Source organism: Salmo salar, chromosome 12, assembly GCF_965601325.2.
Source record: "Salmo salar chromosome 12, fSalSal1, whole genome shotgun sequence".
NCBI lineage: Eukaryota > Metazoa > Chordata > Actinopteri > Salmoniformes > Salmonidae > Salmo > Salmo salar.
The window spans coordinates 12,868,234-12,885,598 of NC_138302.1; the positions used below are offsets into that span (position 1 = coordinate 12,868,234).

Consider the following 17,365-nt stretch of genomic DNA (forward strand, 5'->3'; position numbering starts at 1 on the left):
GCTGCTGGTGAGTCTCTGATCCACCTCTACGCAGACGACACCATTCTGTATACTTCTTTGGACACTGTGTTAGCTACCCTCCAGACGAGCTTCAGTGCCATACAACTCTCCTTCCGTGGCCTCCAACGGCTCTTAAATACAAGTAAAACTAAATGCATGCTCTTCAACCGATCGCTGCCTGCACCTGCCCGCCTGTCCAGCATCACTACTCTGGACAGTTCTGACTTAGAATATGTGGACAACTACAAATACCTAGGTGTCTGGTTAGACTGTAAGCTCTCCTTCCAGACTCACATCAAACAGCTCCAATCCAAAGTTAAATCTAGAATTAGCTTCCTATTTCGCAACAAAGCATCCTTCACTCATGCTGCCAAACATACCCTCGTAAAACTGACCATCCAACCGATCCTCTACTTCGGCGATGTCATTTACAAAATAGCCTCCAATACCCTACTCAATAAACTGGATGCAGTCTATCACAGTGCCATCCGTTTTGTTTACCAAAGCCCCATATACTACCCACCACTGCGACCTGTACGCTCTCGTTGGCTGGCCCTCACTTCATACTCGTCGCCAAACCCACTGGCTCCAGGTCATCTACAAGACCCTGCTAGGTAAAGTCCCCCCCTATCTCAGCTCACTGGTCACCATAGCAGCACCCACCTGTAGCACGCGCTCCAGCAGGTATATCTCTCTGGTCACCCCCAAAGCCAATTCCTCCTTTGGCCATCTCTCCTTTCAGTTCTCTGCTGCCAATGACTGGAACGAACTACAAGAATCTCTGAAACTGGAAACACTTATCTCCCTCACTAGCTTTAAGCACCAGCTGTCAGAGCAGCTCACAGATCACTGCACCTGTACATGGCCCATCTATAATTTAGCCCAAACAACTACCTCTTCCCCTACTGTATTTATTTATTTTTTGCACCCCATTATTTCTATTTCTACTTTGCACTTTCTTCCACTACAAATCTACCATCCCAGTGTTTTACTTGCTATATTGTATTTACTTTGCCACCATGGCCTTTTTTGCCTTTACCTCCCTTATCTCACCTCATTTGCTCACATTGTATATAGACTTATTTTTGTACTGTATTAATGACTGTAAGTTTGTTTTACTCCATGTGTAACTCTGTGTTGTTGTATGTGTCGAACTGCTTTGCTTTATCTTGGCCAGGTCGCAATGGTAAATGAGAACTTGTTCTCAACTTGCCTACCTGGTTAAATAAAGGTGAAATAAAATATTTTAAAAAATGAGTTCCCACATATGCTGAGCACTTGTTAGCTGCTTTTCTTTCACTCTGCGGTCCAACTCATCCCAAACCATCTCAATTGGGTTGAGGTCGGGTGATTGTGGAGGCCAGGTCATCTGATGCAGCACTCCATCACTCTGCTTCTTGGTCAAAATAGCCCTTACACAGCCTGAAGGTGTGTTGGGTCATTGTCCTGTTGAAAAACAAATGATAGTCCCACTAAGCACAAATAACTTCATTTTAAGGGGTCCTTATTACATTGTAAATACAAGTATTGTCATTAATTGTAATAACTTAGTTACACTGTAATAACAACATACAACTGGATGTAATTGTAGTCTGTAATTAAAGAGGTGTAACAACGATTGCTTGTTTGTTACAAATGTGCAAGTTCTCTCTAAATTCATTGATTTACTGTTTCCTTTCTTCTTGGCTGCATTTGATTCAGTAACAACTGTCACAAGTTTGTCATCTCTAATGTACAGATGTACTGGGTGTCCAAAATTACAAAAGTTGGTGGCTCAATGGGCTTTAATTACCTACCCGTGAATTCATGTGTACGTTACCCATTATGACAACTTGAACCTCCTTGCCATCCAAGTGTGAGGATTAACACACCAGTACACCACAGAGTGCATGCAATATCTGCCTAAGTACAATGTAATTACTAGGTGTTACACTGGATTTAGCTAGTAAAAATGAAGTGTAGGGGTACTTGTAATTAAAGAGGAATAGAAACACTAGGCTTTAGAACACTAGCTATCTGTAAATCGCCATATTGGCATTGTTGCATCACTGGCAGGATTTCCCAAAAATGTCTGAAAGGCCATGAACACTGCGTGCATTAATGAGCAGAATTTGCTGGTGTGAAACCATATATGAAAACATTATGCATATTTTGAAAACTGAGAAACAGCCTTTTCTAATATATGACATAAAATAGCACCACATCAATCAAATGGTAATCAGTCAAGAAAAAACACCTGTGAAAATGTGTATCTTATAAGAAAATCAATGTTTTTCCCCAAACAACTACCATTTACACAACTTCCTAATTAATATAGAGACAAACTTAGAGCATATCGAGTCTTCCTTATTTTGTAAGGATTGAAATCAGAATATTAATGCCTTTTACTGTGAATGAGTTACACGTTTTAGTGAATTGTAGTGTTTTAGAATTCTATGGAATAAACACTTTTTTTAAATGTGGATTGTATATTAACCACATCTGTAACAAAACATATTACAAATGGCATTTAATCTTACATATGATAAGGAAAGACGTACACTAGTAATATAATATTAATAAATCGCAAACTTTAATGAAATAACTTTGAGGGAAATAAATCAGCCTGAAAACACAAGTGCAAGTTACATAGAAAATTTGAATAATAAAGTCTGATTAGAATAAGGCAAATTACAAAAATGGCTTTTAGCTAATTAGCCAAGGTAAAAATCGAATCAGACTCTAGCCAGTTCAGTAATCTAGTTAGCTAATAATTATATTGGTATCATACAGTACGTTTTAATGGTAAAATAGCAATCCTGTAGCAGCCTTCTCTTTGTTGTGGCTGTATCGAGATCAGGGCTGAGGTCATTGCAAGTCATTTCAGGAAGTAAACTGAATTGATTTCTCATTTAAAAGCAGTGTGATTGAATGGAATTGTATTTCTACCATACTGAACCTTATTTCAAGTAATTCAGAGCTCAATTAAAGATTGTTTAAGATGATCAGTTGTAAAACATAGGAAGGGCTGTATTAGGATGTTTTCTATAGCTGACTGGTTTAGAGTTTCTGCTGATACTATGGCTCATTGGTCAGAATGCAATGAGGAGATGGAGATGAGGAATCCAAGTTTAGTATTTATTACACACAGTTGAACAGGAACACAGAGCACATTGGGGAGGGTTAAGAAGGGAGGTTGATTAGGGTTTAAGAGTTGGGGCTTGTCAGGCCATTAGGAAAGTTAAGTTGTGGAAGGATGTGGTGATCTGAAAGGGAAAATATTAGGAACACATCAACATAAAGGTGAATGAATTACAATGTAGTGCCAGGTGACTAGATTTTTATTTAACTCTTACTTAACTAGGCAAGTTACATAAGAACAAATTCTTATTTACAATGATGGCCTACCCTGGCAAACCTGGACGACGCTGGGCTAATTGTGCGCCGCCCTATGTTGTGTGCCTACTAGATAATGGGAAGGGGTTTGCTACAGCAACATAAAACTCCAAATTTAGGAGACTACCAGGATTAACATCAGGAGCAATAGCATTTAGCATAAACCGAGGGCATGAATATAAAGATTTTATTATATTTTTTGAAACTAGGCAAGTCAATTAAGAACAAATTCATATTTACAGTGACGGCTTACTACCTTGTTCAGGGGCAGAACGACAGATTTTTACCTTGTCAGCTCGGGGATTCGATCCAGAAACCTTTCGGTTAATGGCCTAAAGCTGTAATCACTAGGCTACCTACCGCCCCAAAAGGATTAACATAGGAGCAATAGCATTTAGCATAAACTGAGGGTATTAATATAAGGATTAACATAGGGCAAGTTAAAGGCAGCATTATATATATAGGATTTACTGCTACAATATCTACAAAGGCACTTATTTTCTCATGTCACACACAAAGGAAGGACGGAAGGAATCAGGCCGCCCCATGGCATCATCAAGCAATAACTATAACCCATGTAGAAGTATACTGCTTATATGGGAAATGAAAGGGTTGAAAAAAAGCAGAGGAGAGGTGATTTTGGAGAGGGAACAGGTGTGGAGGGAAGGGGCGAGGCCTAGGGGCATTAGGCAAAATTGTCCTGTAGGAGAGGCATGACCCTTCACAACAAGTTGATTTAGCCAAAGTCTATTATATTGACAAGATATTTGAGTGACCACTCTAACAATGGAAATATGTGTCCTCAAAGATGGAAGGCAGGGGAGGCAAGATCAGGTGGGGCCCTTTTATCCAATGAGAGAGCAGATACACCTGTGAACAACAGGCCATAGAGCTAGGTAGAGGACTCATATTAGTATCTGTGCCATTATAGTATCTGTGAGAGCATGGCCAGCGCCATTGAGGCTATCTCCATTTTAAACTAGTCAGTTGCATTCTTCATTGTTGACTACTTTAAAATGGTAGAAGCCCTCAATGGCAATGTCCATGGGTTGTATCCATGATTCGTCCTCTATCTATCTCTATGACAACAGGCACAACTCCGATATAAAGAAGTTTTTAAAAAGTTGCCAAAATGTGTGGATTCGCAACAACCTAACCATTACGAAACTTCTATTCCATCAAATAAGCCTCATGTAGCATATTAGCAATTCCAGTTTTTGTTGACCAAATTCGACACTCTCTCATTGACCTCCATACAAAAATTCCTCACTTCGTGGCTTATTTTCGTGGACAGCTTTTGGGCAGAGTAAACCTCTCACTTTGCCTCTTCTTGTCTGATTTAGCTGAACCTGCTGTGGTGCTGGGCTGGAATAAAAGCCTGCACACCATGTGGATGGGCTGTCCAGAACAGGAGTTGAAGGCCCCTGATATACTATTATTAACTGCCAGATGTCATTAAGCAGTTGAGTAAACTGTCATTATAAAACTGTTATTGTACATATTTGATACATTTTATCAGGGTCTTAGGAGGTTTGAATAGTAACTCTTGATCCAATACATTTTAAGGGTGCTTTAAACTACTCAGTCTGTGCTCGCAAAGTAGTTTTATCACCACAGACAGGAGTTTGCCTGAGACACCCCAGAGACTTGGCTCACATCAGCATTTTTTTTACGATTCAATCCATTCAAATGTCACAGCCAGTAAAAATCTAAATCTGGATATGAAATGTCACATGCTGTGGCAAGGATCCACAAAACAACCAAGCTTGGCTCGGATAATTCAGACCTTATTTTCCAGGTCACATATCTCGCTGTAAATCTATTACGGTGGTGGTCAATGTGAGGACCTCAAGGTCGACGAATAAGGTCAAAATAATGTGCTGGCCTGTATCGGATCTCTCTGTGTTCCACATTATAGGTATGAGGTCTTCACCTTTCAACATGTAGTGTGAAGTCAATGGAGGGATAAATGTAATATTAATCTAATACATTTACAAGGAGAAACACTTGGATCAAATGAGGAGCTGTTGTGTTTTTCAGCAAGCTCTACAGATCTTTTGACAAACATATTAAATGGCATAAACAGCAGAGTTGCAAAACGTAGTTAAAAATGTCACCCCCTGTCAGTGACCTTCTCATGGCCAATGGCCATGTTCCGAAACCGGAAGTCAGAAATACATTTTGGGATTGCTTTATGACCCTGCGTCATAGAGATGGTATCAAACCACATCTGCTGAGCTGTTCTTGAAACTCCAATTTGATCCCATACAGTCAAAGGCAGAGTTACAAGAAGCGTACCAAAGCAACAGGGCCTCGTTTCCCAGAGCTTTCGTAGTGTTAAGATCATCGTTAGAACCATGTTACGATGTATCTTTAGTAGGCGATTTGGTGACCTCATGGTGAAATCGCTGAGCGGTTACCTTCCTCTCCGGCAACTGAGTTAGGAAGGCCTTCTGTATCTTTGTAGAGACTGGGTGTATTGATACACCATCCAAAGTGTCATTAATAACTTCACCAAGCTCAAAGTGATATTCAATGTCTGCTTTTTTTTACCCATCTACCAATAGCTGCCATTCTTTGCGAGGCTTTGGAAAACCTCCCTGCTCTTTGTGGTTGAAATTCACTGCTCGACATACTGTAGGGACCTTACAGGTAATTGCAGGTGTGGGATACAGAGATGAGGTAGTCATTCAAAATGCATGTTAAACATTATTATAGCACACAAAATGAGTTATGTGACTTGCACATTTTCACTCCTGAACTTATTTAGGTTTTCCATACTTTTTGAAGGTACTATAAAATAGATTTTGAATTGTGTTTGGTTGTCAACGCAACCAAATATTGACATTTTAACGAGATATATATTTTGCTTGGGTAGCTCCATCTGTGCCACTGACTAAGTATGGCTCTAATTCCTGTTCGTCTACAAATGAATAATTCATATTGTTACAGGTTTTTAGTAAGTAATTTTTTTACATTTTGATGTTGGACATATAGCACGTTAGCACGTAGGGATTGGTGTCACCTCATTAGTCAGTATGTGTTACACCTGTGCTGGCTTGTCCATCTCGTTAGTCAGAAGGTGTTTCACATGTGCTAGCCTAAGCTATATGAAATTGTTTTAAGGTCATACCAAAGATCATTTTGCAATTTGAATTAGAATTGTAAGAGTCCTTGAAGTATTAAAAAAGAAAGAAAATAAATATATATATTCCTTCACTCTGCGGTCCAACTCATCCCAAACCATCTCAATTGGGTTGAGGTTGGGTGATTGTGGCGGCCAGGTCATCTGATGCAGCACTCCATCACTCTCCTTAGTAAAATAACCCTTAAACAGCCTGGAGATGTGTTTTGGGTCATTGTCCTGTTGAAAAACAAATGATAGTCCCACTAAGCACAAACCAGATGGAATGGCATATCACTGCAGAATGCTGTGGTAGCCATGTTGGTTAAATATGCCACACCATCAAACCTCCACCTCCATGCTTCACGATGGGAACCACACATGCAGAGATCTTCCATTCACCTACTCTGCATCTCACAAAGACACGGCGGTTGGAACCAAAAATCACACATTTAGACTCATCAGACCAAAGGACAGATTTCCCCTGGTCTAATGTCCATTGCTCGTGTTTCTTGGCCTAAGCAAGTCTCTTCTTATGATGTCCTTTAGTAGTGGTTTCTTTGCAGCAATTCAACCACGAAGGCCTAATTCACGTAATCTCCTCTGAACAGTTGAAGTTGAAACGTGACTGTTACTTGAACTCTGTGAAGCATTTATTTGGGCTGCTATCTGGGGAGCAGTTAACTCTAATGAACTTATCCTCTGCAGCAGAGGTAACTCTGGGTTTTCCTTTCCTGTGGCGGTCCTCATGAGAGCCATTTTCATCACAGCGCTTGATGGTTTTTGCGACTGCACTTGAAGAAACTTTCAAAGTTCTTGAAATTTTCCGGATTGACTGACCTTCATGTCTTAAAGTACTGATGGACTGTCATTTCTCTTTGATATTTGAGCTGTTCTTGACATAATATGGACTTGCTCTTTTACCAAATAGGGCTGTCTTCTGTATACCAACCCTACTTTGTCCGCAACACAACTGATTGGCTCAAATGCATTAAGAAGGAAAGAAATTCCACAAATGAACTTTTAACAAGGTACACCTGTTAATTGAAATGCATTCCAGGTGACTACTGTACCTCATGAAGCTGGTTGAGAGAATGCCAAGGGTATGCAAAGCTGTCATCAAGGCAAAGGGTGGTTACCTTGAAGAATCTCAATATAAAATATATTTTGATTTGTTTAACACTTTTTTTGGTTACATGATTCCATGTGTTATTTCATAGTTTTGATGTCTTCATACATATATATATATATATATATATACATATATATATATATATACATATATATATATATATGTGTGTGTGTGTGTATTTAACTCCTTATTTTTCTTTACTTAACAGTCTCCGTATATAGTGTACTTCCATACATTTGTTTCAACTGGTACCTTCAGACGAGTCTTGTGAGGCCTGTGGGCGTCCTAGAGCGAAATAACCAACATGTAAGTATTTGTGAGAGTCTCACCTTTCCACATATTACTGTGTAGTCCAAACTGTTCGGACGCTACAGACAGAAGTTGGCAGATCAGCTGTACCGACATCTGAGGAGTCCCAGCCTGCTTATCGGGGTCGTAGAGCAAAATGGAGAACACCACCGCGTTCAAACCATTCGGATTCTACAGACTATTTTGTGAAAAGACCGATTTTCGGCATGTCTCTTGGTCTGAAAAACAACGCTCTAGCTCTGTCACCTTTCACCTCCAGATGAGGAAGTGCGACATCGGCAGATGCAGTGATTCAAATCAAATCAAATTTTATTGGTCACATACACATGGTTAGCAGATGTTAATGCGAGTGTAGCGAAATGCTTTTGCATCTAGTTCTGACAGTGCAGTAATATTTAACAAGTAATCTAACAATTCCCCAACAACTACGTAATACACACAAATCTAAAGGGGTGGAATAAGAATATGTACCACAATGGCCGAGCGGCTTGGTGCAATAGATGGTATAAGGTACAGTATATACATATGAGATGAGTAACGTAAGATATGTTAACATTATTAAAGTGGCATTGTTTAAAGTGACTAGTGATCCATTTATTAAAGTGGCCAGTGATTGGAGTCTCAATGTAGGCAGCAGCCTCTCTGAGTTAGTGATGGCTGTTTAGCAGTCTGATGGCCTTGAGGTCGAAGCTGTTTTTCAGTCTCTCGGTCCCAGCTCTGATGCACCTGTATTGACCTCGCCTTCTGGATGGCAGCGGGGTGAACAGGCAGTGGCTCAGGTGGTTGTTGTCCTTGATTATCTTTTTGGCTTCCTGTGACATCGGGTGCTGTAGATGTCTTAGAGGGCAGGTACTTTGCCCCTGGTGATGTGTTGTGCATGATGGATCCCAGGAGAACTCCCTACTTTCCCCAATGCATAGCGCCAACTGTAAAGTTTGGTGGTGGAGCTAGGCCCTTTAGTTCCAGTGAAGGGAAAACTAAACACTACAACATACAATGACATTCTAGATGATTCTATGCTTCCAACTATGTGGCTACAGTTTGGGGAAGGCCCTTTCCTGTTTCAGCATGACAATGCCCCCGTGCAGAAAGCGAGGTCCAGACAGTAATGGTTTGTCGAGATTGGTGTTGAAGAACTTGACCGGCCTGCACAGAGCCCTGATCTCAACCCCATCTAACACCTTTGGGATGAATTGGAATTCTTTGCGAGCCAGTCCAAATCGCCCAACACCAGTTGCCAACCTCACTAATGCTCTTGTGGCTGAACGGAAGCAAGTCCACACAGCAATGTTCCATTATCTAGAAGAAAGCCTTCCCAGAAGAGTGAAGAATGTTATAGTAGCAAAGAGGGGAACAACCTCATATTAATGCCCACGATTTTGAAATGAGATGTTTGACGAGCAGGTGTCCACATACTTTTGATCATGTACAGTAGTGTCTGTGTTGAGCTACTTGTGCTATATCATGACTTACCTGAACCACCTATTGAGATGTGCCTTTTGTTAAGTAAATTAGGTGTTAAATGAAGTGAAAAGGAGCCTGGACTGCCACTTTAAGGGTGTTTCAAATTACTCAGTCTGTGCTAGCAAAGTAATTGTATCACCACAGACAGTTTGCCTGAGACAACCCAGGGCCTTGGCTCACATCAGCATTTTTTATTACATGATTCAACCGTTCAAATGTCACAGCCAGTAGAAATTTAAATCTGGATGTGAATTGTCAAATGTTGTGGCATGGATGCAAAAAACAACCAAGCTTGGCTCAGTTCATTCAGATCTTATTTTCCAGGCCACATATCTCACTGTAAATCTATTACGGTGTCAGCAATGTGAGGACCTCATGGTCGACGAATAAGGTCAAAACAATGTGCTGGCCTGTATCAGATCTCTCTGTGGTCTACAGTATAGGTATGAGGTCTTCACTCTTCAGCATGCAGTGTGAAGTCAATGGAGGGATAAATGTAATATTAATCTAATACATTTACAAGGAGAAACACTTGGATCAAATGGGGAGCTGTTGTGTTTTTCAGCAAGCTGTATAGATCTTTGGACCAACAAGCAGTCCAAATTATTACCCCCTGTCTGTAATCTTTTCCAAACATGGCCATGATCCAAACTGGGTGTCAGAAATACATGCAGCCTAAAGTAGTTTGGGATTTCTTCATGCTTCATGACCCTGCGTCATAGAGATAGTATCAAACCACATCTTCTGAACTGTTCTTGAAACTCCAATTTGATCCCATACAGTCGATGGCAGAGTTACCAAAGCCACAGATAATGTACAAGCACCACAGATAATGTACTAGCCCAATATGGACATGTTCAGAAATGGTTGTGTCAGAAATAATCCCAGCTTCCACAGCAATATATCTAAGTTAATTTGGCATTGCTTTATTGCTTCATCTCCAGATCTGCTTCCATTTGAGCCGTGCACCAGAGGATATGACCATATATGATGTAGATTGTAGGAAGACACAGTCAAGTCCATAACAGAGAACATAAATAAAACTGGGAATCCCATAACCTCCCTTCAGCTGCAGCTGTTGGAACACAAGCGTCTCTGGGGGAGCAGGGGACTCATTCTAGCCAAGCCTTTTGGAAGAGTCAGGACAAGTGACAGCCCAATCCACTAGATGGACCCACACAATTTATATATATTTATTATGATTATTATTTTACCTTTATTTAAATAAACAAATTATTATTTACAATGACGGCCTACCCCGGCCAAACCCAGACAATGCTGGGCCAATTGTGCGTTGCCCAATGGGACTCCCAATCACAGCCGGATGTGATGCAGCCTGCATTCAAACAGGTACTGTAGTGGCGCCTCTTGAGCTGTGATGCAGTGCCTTAGACTGCTGCACCACTCGGGAGCCAACGAGTCAATGTTTAGAAGTGAAACACTTCACATCAAGTCGCACAATTGGAAGACTGATTTAAATCATGGGAAAAATGGGAATCCTGATCCAGTCTGCATGTGAATGAGTTGAATACAAGGTGTTGAATAGAAGGTTGTCCAGTTTAACTGCTGCTTTGGTAATAGCCTCGACCTCTATGGCAGCTGTTATATCTGGGATGACTGAAGATCTGATGATGGAAGCCTCTGCTTTATAGTCCTGCAAATTATCCCATGAACAGGGCCATGTGATGAGGGACTTACAGTTGAAGTCGGAAGTTTACATACACCTTAGCCAAATACGTTTAAAAACTCAGTTTTTCACAATTCCTGACATTTAATCCTAGTAATAATTCCGTGTCTTAGGTCAGTTAGGATCACCACTTTATTTTAAGAATGTGAAATGTCAGAATTATAGTAGAGAGAATGATTTATTTCAGCTTTTATTTCTTTCATCACATTCCCAGTGGGTGAGAAGTTTACATACACTCAATTAGTATTTAGTAGAATTGCCTTTAAATTGTTTAACTTGGGTCAAACATTCCGGGTAGGCTTCCACAAGCTACCCACAATAAGTTGGGTGAATTTTGGCCCATTCCTCCTGACAGAGCTGGTGTAACTCATTCAGGTTTGTAGGCCTCCTTGCTTGTACACGCTTTTTTAGTTCTGCCCACTCATTTTCTATAGGATTGAGGTCAGGGCTTTGTGATGGCCACTCCAATAACTTGACTTTGTTGTCCTTAAGCCATTTTGCCACAACTTTGGAAGTATGCTTGGGGTCATTGTCCATTTGGAAGACCCATTTGCGACCAAGCTGAAACTTCCTGACTTATGTCCTGAGATGTTGTTTCAATATATCCAGATAATTTTCCTCCCTCATGATGCCATCTATTATGTGAAGTGCACCAGTCCGTCCTGCAGCAAAGCACCCCCACAACATGATGCTGCCACCCCCATGCTTCACGGTTGGGATGGTGTTCTTCGGCTTGCAAGTCTCCCCCTTTTTCCTCCAAATATAACAATGGTCATTATAGCCAAACAGTTCCATTTTTGTTTCATCAGACCAGAGGACATTTCTCCAAAAAGTACGATCTTTGTCCGCATGTGCAGTTGCAAACCGTAGTCTGGCTTTTTTATGGCGGTTTTGGAGCAGTGGCTTCTTCGTTGCTGAGCGTCCGTTCAGGTTATGTCGATATAGGACTCGTTTTACTGTGGATATGGATATTTTTGAACCTGTTTCCTCCAGCATCTTCACAAGGTCCTTTGCTATTGTTCTGGGATTGATTTGCACTTTTTGCACCAAAGTACGTTAATCTCTAGGAGACAGAACACTTCTCCTTCCTGAGAGGTATGATGGCTGCGTGGTCCCATGGTGTTTATACTTGCATACTATTGTTTGTACAGATGAACGTGGTACCTTCAGGCGTTTGGAAATTGCTCCCAAGGATGAACCAGACTTGTGGAGTACTACAATTTTTTTTCTGAGGTCTTGGCTCAATTCTTTTGATTTTCCCATGCGGTCAAGCAAAGAAGCACTGAGTTTGAAGGTAAGCCTTGAAATACATCCACAGGTACACCTCCAATTGACTCAAATTATGTAAATTAGCCTATCAGAAGCTTCTAAAGCCATGACATCAATTTCTGGAATTTTCCAATCTATTTAAAGGCACAGTCAACTTAGTGTATGTAAACTTCTGACCCACTGTAATTGTGGTACAGTGAATTATAAGTGAAATAATCTGTCTGTAAACAATTGTTGGAAAAATGACTTGTGTCATGCACAAAGTAGATGTCCTAACCGACTTGCCAAAACTATAGTTTGTTAACAAGACATTTTAATGACTCCAACCTAAGTGTATGTAAACTTCCGACTTGAACTGTATGTCAAACTGTCATAGTCAACTTTAATGTCGCAATCCCCTCAGTAATGTTGTATGTAATTTGTTGGATCAGAATCAGGGTTGTGTTCATTAGGCACACCATAACTAAACATTAAGAAGCTGGTAGCCACCAGCTTCTTAAGAAGGCATTGTTCAATGCTCAATGTTTAATTAAAATCTTTCTAGGATCACATCTAAGGCAATATGACAACAATTTTGATTAAGCTTAGCAAATCAACTTGGATGGAGGTTCACAACACACTCACCTGCTTTTGTTTCTGAGAACCAGATAACGGATGTTTTACAGGGTCGTTAAATGTCACCAGTGTTCCAACTTCAGTTAATTATTTCTCAAGTATGCTTTAAGATACAAATGTCAAATATATGTCAACAACCCTTCCTCCAAAAGACCCTTCTAGGATTTGTATTTTATTAGGATCCCCACTAGCTGTTGCTAAAGTGGCATTGTGCTGTGAGATGTTGTTTCATTCGTTTTTTTAAAGCTAATTCACTGTAATTTGAGATGGAGTTCCAAGCGATCATGGCTCTATATAATACTGTGGGTTGCTTTGAATTCGTTTTGGATTTGGGGATGGTGAAGAGACCCCTGGTAACACTTACTTAAGTGTCATTAAAATCCCCTCAGAAATCATGGTATTTTTTTGTTCTGGTTGAGGAATCACCCCAACAGCATTCTAATAGCTACAATAATGTGGCACACAGACTGACTTTCTAGATAACCTTCCTTTCTCAAGTAGTTAAGGGTTCCTCTTTCAGAACCTATTCATAATTCACTTTCCTCTCCACATGTTGAACAGTAAATCTGTTCAACATCACAACATTGAAATGACATCAGTGTGGAACCAATGTGTCTGATCAACTTTACCTCACACTCCATGGTCCTGGGACAGGACCTTTCTCTTTAGGTCACATAGAATCATCATTCCAGAGTCTCTTATTTGTTGCATGCCACGTCATATTGCTATACCATATGATGCGGTTAGCTGATATGTTAAAGGGATAGTTCACCCAAAATGACAAACTTACACATTTGTTTCCTTACCCTGTAAGCAGTCTATGGACAAGGTATAACAGCAATCCTTTGGATTAGTTTCCCTGGCAGTGGCTGGCACCAATGTTCCCTCTAAGCTGCGCATGTGCACAGATGTTCAGTAGACTGCCACGCAGCTCCCCGGGACTGCTGTGCAGTAGGAATATCAGCCCACACATGAGTACAAAATGTGTACATTTCTAGACATCTAATGAAAAGCGTGTCAGGTAAGACCTTTTTTTTGTCTTAAAGGGGCAGTGTTTCATTTAGAGACAGGCTTCAATAAGTTAAGTTGACAATAGGCAGATGGTAGCATAATTTGTCTGATTCTCTGTAATAATGTTATGGGATAGTAATGCATTTTATTTTGTAAAGTGGTTTCTTGCATCAAACAACACAATATTTTCAGTCATCTCCAGGATAATGTTAAGCCCTGAATGTTTTTTTCTGCAATGTAGTCAGCTTGGAGGGTGGCCATTGTGTGTAGCCTTTCCTGCAGTCAAATGACCAAATCGCCCTGTAGTGACCTCATGGGTGGAATGTTATTCATAATTTTTCATAATTTCATAATTAATCAACATTATTTTTTTAAACCCAATGAAAATCCTGTTTTTCTATTTAAAATGGTTTTATTATATTTCAGTCTTCTGTGATGTATATTAAGTGTAATATTGGGATGCAAACTGAAAATGTAATACATTTCAACTCTATATCTGACATGGTACAGGTGTCTTTTTTAAGCTCATAACCATGTGTGTGAGGTGAATACTTTTGTTTCAACGTAGATTGGTTTAAGACTACCAAGAAACACTCTGTTTGACCCTGATTTAGCCCACTGCAATAAAAGGTTGTTAAGAACCACAGATGTCACAAAACCTGCAACTTAAAGTAAGCTGACAGAGAGGGTAACTGTTCACTGCTCACTGCTCCTTGACTGCCTTCTGACACCATGTATCTAGTCTGTGTTGACTGACTGTTTGACCTTCATTCCAACCTCTCCCACCACTGTAGATTATATTTATAGCCATCTCATAAAAGTCTGAAGCCTCTGCTATGTGTTATGCCTTCGCTATGCTGACAAAGCTATCTAACTAGTATTACATAATACATTAAAATGCTTTTTTCCTAAACGGGTATAGACTTGTTATTGCTTGTACAGCAGATGGGAATCTGAATCAGCCTGAAGTGTGTCCACTTGTCCTTCCGAATAGTTAGCTTTTTGGTGGCGCGACTGGGTAAGACGCTTCAGAAGGTTTTACAGTTGCCCATGGCTGCCAACCCTTCTAATTTAGAGTACCCTGCAGGCACAGCCCATGTGGAATTCCTGGTCTCCAGCAGCGTTTGGAACTGCCGATCTGCGGTTTACAAGGCCAAGTTCATCTCAGCCTATGCTGCCCTTCAGTCCTTAGAGTTTTTGACCCTCACTAAGACATGGACTACCCTTGAGAATACTGCCACTCTGACTGCTCTCTCTTCATCTGACTACATGTTCTCTCATATTCAGAGAGCATCTCGTTGTTGCGGTGGTGGCACAGGGCTACTCATTTCTGATAAGAGGAGATTTTCTCTTTTCCTTCTCTCTCTCTTGTCCATCTCCTCATTTTAATTCCATGCTCTCACTGTCACTTGTCCACTCAAGCTTAACATTGTTGTCATCTACCACCCACCAGGTGCCCTGGAAGAGTTCATCAAGAAGCTTGACACCTTGATAAGCTAATGGCTCACCACTCATCGTACTGGGCAACTTCAACCTCAGTGCTGCGGTAATTCTAACACAATTCTCTTTGCCTTTTATAGCTGCTAAAGCCACTTTCTCTCACTCTAAATTTCTACATTTGCCTCTAACCCTAGGATAATCTTTGCCACCTTCTCCTCCCTCTTTAATCCACCTCCCCTCCCCCCTCTCTGCAGATTACTTTGCCAATCACTTTGAAAAGAAGGTTGACGAAATTCACTCCTCATTCACTGAGCGTTTTGTGTCCACTAGTCCCACTCACTTAGAATTAACCTACGCCTTGACCTCTTTTTACCCTCTCTCTCCAGATGAAATCCTGCAACTAGTGATGTTTGGTAGCCTGACAACCTGCCCCCTTTCCCATCCCTTCCTCCATTTTAGTAATTTAGCAAACACAGTAACTCTTTATCCACAATATAGCAGGGGGTGTAAAGCCATAACACTACGTTTTTCCAGAAGCAGACTATGACCAATAATGTCAAAAGCAGCACTGACATCTAACAAAACAGCCCCCACAATCTTTTTCTAATAATTTTCTCTCAGCCAATCATCAGTCATTTGTGTAAGTGCTGTGTTTGTTGAATATCCTTCCCAATAAGCACGCTGAAAGTCTGTTGTCAATTCGTTTACTGTAAAATAGCATTGTGTCTGGTAAAAAACATAATTTTTCCCAAAAGTTTACTAAGGGTTGGTAAGAATATGTTTGTTTGGCTATTTGAGACAGTAAAGGAGCCTTTACTATTCTTAGGTAGCAGAATGACTTTTGCTTCCCTCCAAGCCTGGGGGCACACACTTTCTAGTGGGCTTAAATTGATTGCATCCTACCTGGCAGGTCTCTCCTACCAGGTGGCGTGGATCTGTGTCTGCACAACATGCTCTCACTACTGGTGTCCCCTAGGGCTTGCTTCTAGGCACTCTCCTTTTTTGTCTTTACACCAAGTCACTTGGCTCAGTCATATCCTCTCATGGTCTCTCCTATCATTGCTATGCGGATGACACTCAATTGCCTTCCCTCCCCCCTTCTGACAGCCAGGTGGCGACACACATCTCTGAGTGCCTGCAGATATCTTAGCTTGGATGTTGGCCCACCACCTCAAGCTCAACATCGACAAGATGAAACTGATTTTCCTCCTGGGGGAAGGCCTGCCCGCTCCAAGACCTCTCCATCGTGGTTGCCAACTCCACAGTGTCCCACTCCTAGAGTGTAAAGAACCTTGGCTTGACCCTGGACAAGACCCTGTCGTTCTCCTCAAACATCAAAGCAGTGACTTGAGCTGTTCCACATATTTGTATAGTTTGGTCAGACATTAGACTACTTTCCAATCTCAGTCCTCCACACACAGTATGAGACCAGATGAATTCCTCCACCTCTAATGGTCCTTTCTCACCAAGTCAAACAACTCTGTTGGTGTGAAAAGGCCTAAAGAAGGAAGTGTATAACCTATATTATACTTACAGTATAGCCTACCTATAAAACACCCGAAATTATCAATCTTCAAGCTTCCATAATAAAGTGAGACAGGAGACTGAGCTTTGTAATCGACATACAGTATGTTTATTCATTTTTCTATTTAGAAGTTTTTGTTTCATACATTTCCCTCTGAAACAACTGTTTTTAAAAACAGTCATACAGTGACCGAATTTTCTTTTTAATTACTTGAGAAAAATAAATGGGTGATTATAGAAATCCTACTTAAAGACATGATGTCTGTGATTGATGAATTTCCTGTGGGAATATGGACAGATACAGTGCCTTCAAGGAAGTATTCACACCCCTTGACTTTTTCCACATTTTGTTGTGTAACAAAGTGGGATTCAATTGTAATTTTTCTGTCAACAATCTACACAAAATAGAGCGTTG

General features: G+C 40.7%; 1 long non-coding RNA gene across 1 annotated transcript; it reads left to right on the forward strand.

Annotated features, from left to right (window-relative positions):
* The first annotated feature begins 13,886 nt into the window (after nt 1-13,886).
* On the forward strand, nt 13,887-17,365 carry LOC106564196 (uncharacterized). Its single transcript, XR_001319427.3, has 3 exons — nt 13,887-13,996; nt 15,440-15,532; nt 16,534-17,365. It is a non-coding gene; the product is annotated as an uncharacterized LOC106564196 (long non-coding RNA).